This window comes from Mastomys coucha, unplaced genomic scaffold (assembly GCF_008632895.1).
Source record: "Mastomys coucha isolate ucsf_1 unplaced genomic scaffold, UCSF_Mcou_1 pScaffold9, whole genome shotgun sequence".
Lineage (NCBI taxonomy): Eukaryota > Metazoa > Chordata > Mammalia > Rodentia > Muridae > Mastomys > Mastomys coucha.
This window is the reverse complement of record NW_022196915.1, coordinates 88,249,935-88,258,921: the sequence shown is the minus strand read 5'-3', so window position 1 is coordinate 88,258,921 and position 8,987 is coordinate 88,249,935. Positions and strand designations below refer to the sequence as shown.

Below are 8,987 nucleotides of genomic sequence, written 5' to 3'. Positions count from 1 at the left end.
GATTGTGCTGCAGAAGAATCCGTTTGTGCTGCGTTTTTCCTGCCGGCGGGAAATAGCGCGCAGCAGGACTTTAGGACGGGTGGGTGCTACATGCCTGCTTCCTGGTGGCAGCACGTGCCATCGTCCTGTGTGGTGACATCTAGTTCCACTCCTCATAATTGTGTCAAAAGAAAGGGAGGGACAGACCCAGCACTTGGCTTTTGTTTTACTCCTGTTGAGTCCAGTTTCCCAATTAAGGTCTTTTCTGACATCAAGAGTAAACCACTGCTTTTAATTAGAACTTCGGGAGTAAGAAATTTATCTTTAGGCAGACAGAAAGAGGTAGAAATACTATAATGATCAAGTCTAGCAATTGGACCCCTTTCACACAAACAGGAGTACAAGCCACCGACAAAAGTTACTTTTGAAGGTCGAAAGAGAATTTAGGAGAAAGGAGTATTGATTAATCCAGAGAAGCCGAAAAGGCTTTGCTCTCCAGGCAGACGCTGAGCTGCGGGATGCAGACCCGGATTGTTGATAAAGGAGGCTTCTGCGGCACTGAAGTAGACAGAAAAGGCAAGGGCTGGGAAAGGATCCTCCCATTATCCCCTCTTTGCTAGAAACCCCACTGAATGCACTATTGGCTCCTGAACTCCTCTTTTGAGAAGAGAAGAATATCAAGGAGGAATCTGGTGTCCGCACGGACTATTTTGAGAAAGCCACACGCTGCCCTCCTCTCCCTCACAGCTGGAACGTATTCCATCATTTTAATTACTCCTTGTCTACCCCCTTGGCGCTCTCCCTCAGAGAAACCCAACTCTTAGTTTCTTCTGAGTATCTGAAAATGGAGCTGGAGGAAAAAAGCGAGCGTTTTTAGATGTTCTGGCCTGGGGGGTGTTTTTATCACCTTACCTGCTACACGGGGTTGGTGGTGGTGGTGATGGGAACTGGAGAGGGGGAAGCTCAGTTTCTCCATGGGGCATCTGAAGCTTTGACTGGAACATGGAAAGCATATGTTAGTGAGTGTCATGCATGTCAGTATATATTTAGTCTTCTGTAAGTGCTTTGATGAAGAACTCAAGTATAATTATTTGATTATTTATAACTGCTGTCTAACTAGAGCCTAAAATATTACTGTTAACTAAATGATAGGCAGAGTTTAGTTGAAACATGTATCAATCAGTAAGCGACAATGTAAATATTAAACACATGCAGATTAGGCAGGTGGAATCAATGTAAATATTAAACATATGCAGATTAGGCAGGTTGAGTATGCATTCACCATCTCATATCCTTATTGACACCAGGAAAAACTGAACAAAGACGAGCTTATTTTTCTAAACAGACAAGTATATTTCTTCAAGCAATATTTGTTGGTTGAAAAGTGCAGTATAATAAAGGGTGGTCTACTGTGAAAAGCATCTAGTGTCTGCCTGACATACATTTGAGTTCCCTGCATCCAACACAGGACCATCACTAGATCACAGTCAACAAATCAGAAGCAACCACACAGTCAGTGCCTACCAGGCAAGAGGCGCTCAACACATGGACTACGGGAGTAGGGAGTATCCCTGAGTTCTTACTCCCTGAGTTCGTAGAACAGCTTTGCCAGGGTCATTGAAGAGTAGGGAGGAGGGTGGTGGTCGTCACAGACAAAGAATTGGACCTCAAAATGCACCATACTCTTAACCACAGGAAAGCTACCCCACTGCCCTGGAGTGTTTTATGGGCATCAGAAGAAATGAGGTGTGATTAACTTCTAGATTATGTCATTGCACTGGCGGGGACAAGTTCTACACCAAGCAGAAGTTTCTTACTTCGGTCTGTAGTGTGTCTCCACTGCTGTGATAAAATATTTACAAACACACACACGGAGACACAGTGCTAGTCTCCATGGCCCTCGGGCCAATGGATAGACAGCTGATGAAAAATCTGGCTACTTAAACTTTTAAAAAATTAATGTTTATTTCTTAAAGTGTGTTTAGGTCCTCAGAAAAGTTGCCAGGAAGTAAGGGGTTGTCATTTACCATTTCCATCCTTTGCCTGGCAAAATGACTTTATGTTGTTTAACATAAATGTCAGGCAAGAAATGTCACTTATCAGTCATTATGTTTCTATAATTATATGCTCAGCTTTGATCTATTAAAACTGAGATGTTGGACTAGAATAATTCCCAAAGTTTAAAGGCTGCTGTCGAGGTGGGGATATGGCTTAGCCTACAAAGTGCCTTTGATGCAAGCATGCTGACTTACATTCAGATCCCCGACACCCACATGAAAAGCTGGGCATGATGACGGTGCCCGTCTACAGTCCTAGACTGGAGATGCGGAGCTGGGAGGATCCCTGGAGCTTTCTGAGCAGCTAGTCCAGCCAATGAGTGAGCTCCAGGTTCAGTGAGAGCCTCTCAAACAAATGTGTTGAGGCGTGATAGAGGAAGACATTCACATATATACACATGTATTCACTCCTGCACACACATGAACACACATATGCACACATACCAAAACACATACATGAATATGAATATCTTCATATACCACACTGGCATATTATATATATATATATATTTGTATATAGTATGTGTATCACTGTAGAGGCACTGCATTTTATTGTTTTTATGAACTTACAAAGTAACTTCCTTCCCTATGATAGTGTGTGTGAGTGTGTGTGTGTGTGTGTGTGTGTATGTATGTGTGTGTTTCAGAGCACATGGACCAAGGCAGGCATGTTGTCAGAGGTCAACTTTTAGAAGTTAGTTCTTTCCTTCTGACACATGGTTTCTGGGATCAAACTGAGATGGTCAGGGTTAGTGGAGAGCATCTTTACCCACTGAACCATCAGGCCTGCCTAATATTCTTATGGGCCTAGGACTCCCGGTCGTCCATCCACGACTTCCAGCAGATTGGGCTCATGGCATGTACTCCATAAACGTGCAGGTGGTCCTTGGCCACATGTGAGGATGGCCAATGCTCTCCTGAATTGCTGCCTCCTATCCAGTAACATCTGCTGCAGCCATCAGAAATTAGTTTGCTTTTCAGTAAACACGTGCATTCTTTTTCTATTGGAGCTGTGGCAGCCTGCATGTGATGTGGGAGACCCACAGTTGTTTGGGAGGCTACGTTTGCCTCCTGGGAGATGAGTTCTTCAACATCTCCTGGCCAAGGGACCTGGATTAGGCAGAAGGGAAGCCATTGTATTTGGGTTGTCAAGACTTCTGATGTTTTCATGAGTCAGACATTGTGGAATTAAACACTTTGTGTTATCTCATGAGTCCGTTCAGATGAACATTTTTGCTTAAATTTAATATGCAACATAATTGAGCAAATTTAAACAAATTTTCGTGATAGTTTAGACTTTAAATAAAGTCAGGAAAAGAATATAGGATCAGTGAATTGAAAAGTAAATACTTTTCTTATCTATACTTGATGAAAAAAAACTCCACATATTTTCTTAGAGTAAGTCATATTGAATAATATGTTGAAAGTTAGCATTCTTTAAGGCCATTTCTTTCATTGTGAAACATGATGGCACATTTCTGTAGTTAACTGGAGAACAACTTGGGGAAAGGATTTTTCCATCCATAATTATACCAAACAAATGATTGCACAATTACATAAAATGTTAACCATTATAGTCTAGCCAGTGGCTTAGCTTCTCATCCAAACCTCACAATGAAATATGCAGACTTTCTGGAACCACATATTAAAATCCCAGCAGTCGAATCAGCTCTTCATCTTTCTTTTTTGAGTAACTTAAACTCTGTCTTACTCAGCATGTCAGAGAACTCCAGGGAGGAGATCTTTAAAACTCAGTGTCAAAAGGTGACTGCCTCCCAACCATCACCTTGGCTTCAGACTCACAGAATCGCCTTGGTTCTCGCTTATTTTTGGGTGTATGGATTTTTCTTGCAGTGAGGTGCCCTGTTTTAGAGTCTTGTAAAAAGAAATGGACCACACACCGCTTTATACATCAAGTGTGAAGCGACAGCACCACGTCTGTGTGTAAAATGCCTTTGAAGGAATGTCCTAACCAGATGTAATTCCAGCTTCTCTCAGATGAGTGTGTGGGCTCCAGGCTGACTGTTCTGAGCATCATTCAGTTGGGAGATTTGACATGGCTGCTGAGTGTACCAAGCACTGAAGACAGAGTCTGGCAATGGGAGATCATCAATTGAAACAGAGTGAAGCCATACTCAGAGGGACGAACATCACACGTTGGCTGTCAGTTGTGAGTTCTAGATGTTTTTAGGTACATAAAATTAATAGGCATGTGACATGAAAAGAGGTAGACATAGCCAGGAAGGAAAACACAGGGGTGGGAGAAATGTGGATAAAGGGGAAGGTCCAGGAGGAGAATACGGTCGAAACACACACTCTACCTCAAAGAATTGTCTCTGTGAAATTTAACACTATATAGTGGATATAAAACAAGGCAAAACAACACCCAACACCAACACCTAACACCCAACAACAACAACCACAACAACCACCACCACAACAGCAGCAGCAGCAACAACAACAACAACAACAACAACAACAACAACAACCACAACAGCAGCAGCAACAATGAAGGCAGGAGGGATTGCTCAGAGCTTGATCTCATCTCCCAGAGATGCAGTTTGTGTTCTGATGCTATCTGAAGGGTGCCTTAAGTCACCTAAGCTTTTAAAGATTAATTTTCCTCATTTATTGCACAGGGTGGATGATTCCTCCCAGTATGTAAAGCTGACCACACAAAGGCACTGAAGACACAAAAGCGCTTGGTCTGAAATCCCAGAATCCTCTGTGTGTGTGTGTGTGTGTGTGTGTGTGTGTGTGTGTGTGTGTGTGTAAAAGAGAGAGGGGGGAGTTCAGTTCTTCTGTTGCCAAGTTTGATATTTAAAGCCACAAGTCAAATCATTATTTTTTTTTTTTCAGTTTTATGAGCCCCAGGAGAACAGTGGATGCTGCTTGCATTTGAACGTCAGAACCTGGATCTCAGCAGTTTCACAGACCCACTTTATCCTTGTCTGGAGTTAATGAGATCAGAATAAAATCAAATAAACACTCCCAGAGTTCAGTGCCTTGCAGACTATGGTGGTACATGAGAGCACCACAGATAAATCACGTTGTCATACAAGACAGGGGCGGGACAGTGGTGTCTCTTATCTACCTGTGGATCTAGATAACAGATGTGGACTCTTTCACGAGTACAAGGAGGGAAAGCCGAGGACCCAATCCTTTCCTTCCACAGCTGCTGCACTGGAAACCCAACTGGAGGACACCAACACCCAGGTTTTCCCACACCCCACTGCCTCCAGCAAAGCTACGGAGCTGCACTAAGGTTGTTCCAAGTTGCTTATCCCCACCCCTTTGCCTTGAGTTTCTCATCTGCAAAATGATCAAAGTGGCAGCTTAGTACAAATAAAGCACTCAGTCAGACGCCTGGAGACTCGGGCTCGAAAGCCAGACTCCTAGGATCAAATCCCAGTGTAACGATTTAGGTGCTGTGTGATGCAGGGAAAAGACATGAGCCTCTTTCAATTTTAACAGTTTATTATCCCCAAGTTGGGTTCTCATAGTGCTATAACAGAATAGAGCTACCGTAGCAATGAAATGAGCCCATGTCTGCATCGCTACCTAAACAGGTCTGATATGTGTGTGTGGTAAGGGCTAGTGAGGTACTATTGTATCAGTGTTTTCTGGGAAAATCTTAAGTATTGTTTGTAAAGACATGGAAATAAAAATTAAAACCAATTATCTGACAGTTCAATTCTCTTTTTGGTTCTATTAAATATAAAATATAAATATAAAAACTCCAACCCACAATGATTTTGTTCTAGTGTTGGGTACTTTTCGTTTCCTTGTAATTCTGCAATGCCTTTCCCATAATCTTCTCTCTTTGAAGATTAGATATTGGTGCATTTTAAACCAAATCTTAATTAAGATCAGTGTTTCCTAATTTACTTAAACCTAATGCTATTTAATTAATCCCTACACCCAATTCTTCTCTCCCTCTAAATGTAAAAGTCAATGATTTTCACAAAAGAGGAAAGATTTACACTCATTGGGAGGATGATAAATGTGCCAAACATTTGTTCAGGACAATTTCTGGTCCTGTCTCTCTGCTCTTTCCTCATAGCATCCATTTTAATGTCTCCTCCATTCATTTATGCATTCAGTATTTATTGAGCAGACTTGTCGGGCACCATGATAAGTGGTGGGAAATAATGATTCTGACACTTGAATGGTGTTTTACAGCTTACAGATCATTTTTACATATATTAAATCTACTCGGTCCTCTGAGGCACTCGCTTCATTCTGCTCCCATTATTCCTTCCCTTTCAGCTTCGTGTTTTCTCTACAGTTCCTTTCCTCAACTCACTGAGGAGTATTCTCCAAGGGCTTCCCATGGGGTGAGGCAGGGTGGGGAATGCAGGCTGGAGAAGCAGGTGGTAGGTAGGGATAAGATTAGAACTTGGTCTACAGGTACTCCTAGTGTCTTATACTTTAGTTTCAAAGGTCTAAGTTCTGGCAGGCTATGTCCTCTCTTAGGAAAGGGCAGAGTTATATGAAAAAGAATAGTGGCCATCAATGTATCCTTTGCTGAAGAACAAGTTGAGTCTAAACATGGGGATGATACTTTTCTAAGTCTTTCTGGGTCTCCATCCAACCGGGCATATTTAACATCCTAGATAATCAAAAGAGCTATGTATGACCCACTTCACTTCCCCTGGAACACACCCAGACCCACAGATTAAAGCATTAAACTTACTAGGTTTTGTGAATCTAACCAATAGGCAAGAATCAAAAGACACAAAATCAACCAGACAACTATTCTCAAATAACTGTGTCTCGATTCTTAGTTTAATTCATGAACGTCTTTCATACAACCTGGCCTCTATGGAGCACATCAGTTACTCTTCCGGAGGAAGTAGCAGGAAGTAAGTGGACAAATGTGTTATCTCAAGAGGTGGAGAAAGATGGCTGCGTGCTGCCTGGCATGGGCACACACCACCTCTCGCTTTCAGTTTGCAGTCAGTGCTGGCATCAAGGGCGCTTTGCTGTTTACAGGACAAAGCTAGATGACACTGCATAAACTTGTGCTGGGAGACAAGCTCATTCCTGACCTAGACCCTTGGACTTGTCTGACATCTGTCTAGAATGCTACTGTTCTCAAATGTGCTGTGGCTCTTCTCAGTCCCAATGTCATTTTCAGAGAAGCCTTCCCCAGATACTCCACATTAGGCGTGACCTCCACATTCTCCCTTTATTTTATTTCATGGATTGTTTTTGGTATGTGTGATGTTTATTATTATCCAACAGTGTGTGTGCTCACACGTGTATGTGTGTGTGTATGTGGTATAAGCTCTAAGAGGGCAGTACTTATTTTGAACACAGTGGTCGACCTTGAATGAATCCAGATGGAATAAGTGAATGAGCAATGCATTTATCAAATGATAGAGCCCCAGCTGTGTTCTAGACATCAGGGCTATAGTAATGAACAAAGCTGACAAACATCCATGGCCTCTTTGTGTCTTCCATCCTAATACAGGGGAAGAGACTTTCAACAAAGAAGGCAGGGGAGGGAAAGTTGTTGGAATAGAGCTGTGCTACGTTAAACAGGGTAACGGATGGACAAAGGGGACCTGGGGAAGGGAAGAAGGGAAGAGGCATACACAGTGTGGGGGGATGATGAGTCACTTAAGGAAAGAGAGAAGAAGGGCCAATGGCCTGAGAACTCAGCACACTCTTTGCAAAGTGTTGTGGGATGGGCCAGAGAAGCATGGGATGGGCCAGAGAAGCGTGTGTGGGTCAGAAACAAGCATGCACCTGTCACGTCATTAGAATGACTTTGGTTCTGCTCTTGTGTGACATGGAAGAAGCACCATGATGTAGGCTATGATTGGATCCTTCTCTTTGGTCTAGTGACAGAAGACTGATGGGTGCTAGGGTAGAGGCAGTTTGGAGGTCCAGGCAATGATCTGATGTGATCATGAGGTAATGTTGGCTTGGGCCCAAGGGGTGGTGGAGAGGTAGTGACATCCCTAAGACGGGAAAGGATTTTGAAGGGACACAAGGCGGCATAGACCGAAACAATGAATAAAAGTAATGACCCAGTTGTGCCAAGGTGACACCAAAGTCTTTTCTTGGACTTACAGAAAAGTGACAGTTTTGTCAGGCCTGAGATGCTGACATATCACATTCAATGTCCAGTGTCGGGAGTCGGAACTTTCCTGTCATCTATCATTTATCCCAAGGGACAGTATAAGAATGGTGAAATATATTCAGTATCAAAAATCTGTGCCTGCAATTAAGCAGGCTGGTCTGGGGCCTGATCTTATTTCAGCTCTCTGACACGAGTGCAGTAATTGTTTGGCAGACATAAACATTTCAGAAATGAAAATGACACTCATCCGTGAGAAGACTATGGAGCTCATTGGACAGTCGCACAAAGGGTAGACATCATTATTAAGACAAAGATCTTTCTGGGTTTACTGTGATTGACAGCCTGTCCTTCAAAGTGATCGGATAACTGTTCAGATGGCCAACCCTTTGCCTCTTGGCTGCTCTAAAGGAGATGTGGCTATGCAGCCTTGAATTCTCCACAGCCTGATGCCCAGCAAGGCATAAGAGCCTTTATTAACCTCATGGTTGCTCAGAGTCTCCTCTATCTCCGGCTTCTTGAATCCCTTACCTATTTAGTTACCAAAAATCAATGATCAGATAACAACTCACAAATTTGAGATTTCAGAATGTGCCAAGTGCATAGGTGGAGGATTGAAGAGCAACCTGTCTCATTCCTCTGGGAGGACATGGAAGGCTTCCCAGCAGAGGCAGAAATTCTGTGGGCTGCAATTTGTGCACGACTGACTCCAAAGGCTGAGCAAGTAGGAGACCATAGAGAACATGGCTGGATCCAAAGGGCCTTCAGACTGACACAGCCTCTTCTCTGGTGGACGGTCTTATAAAGTACAGAAGATAAAGATGGAGGGAGGTGGAGAGCACGGGCTGCTGTACGTTTAGAAA

General features: G+C 43.1%; 1 long non-coding RNA gene across 2 annotated transcripts in view; it reads left to right on the top strand.

Annotated features, from left to right (window-relative positions):
* LOC116084505 overlaps positions 1 to 5,028 on the top strand; it is a 16,691-nt gene extending 11,663 nt beyond the window's left edge. Inside the window, exons 2-3 of one of the 2 annotated variants that reach the window (XR_004116141.1) lie at positions 4,025 to 4,206; positions 4,896 to 5,028. This is a non-coding gene — a long non-coding RNA (uncharacterized LOC116084505). The remainder of the gene's footprint in view (positions 1 to 4,024; positions 4,207 to 4,895) is intronic. The other variant, XR_004116140.1, reaches the window with a different exon arrangement.
* The last annotated feature ends 3,959 nt before the right edge of the window (positions 5,029 to 8,987 follow it).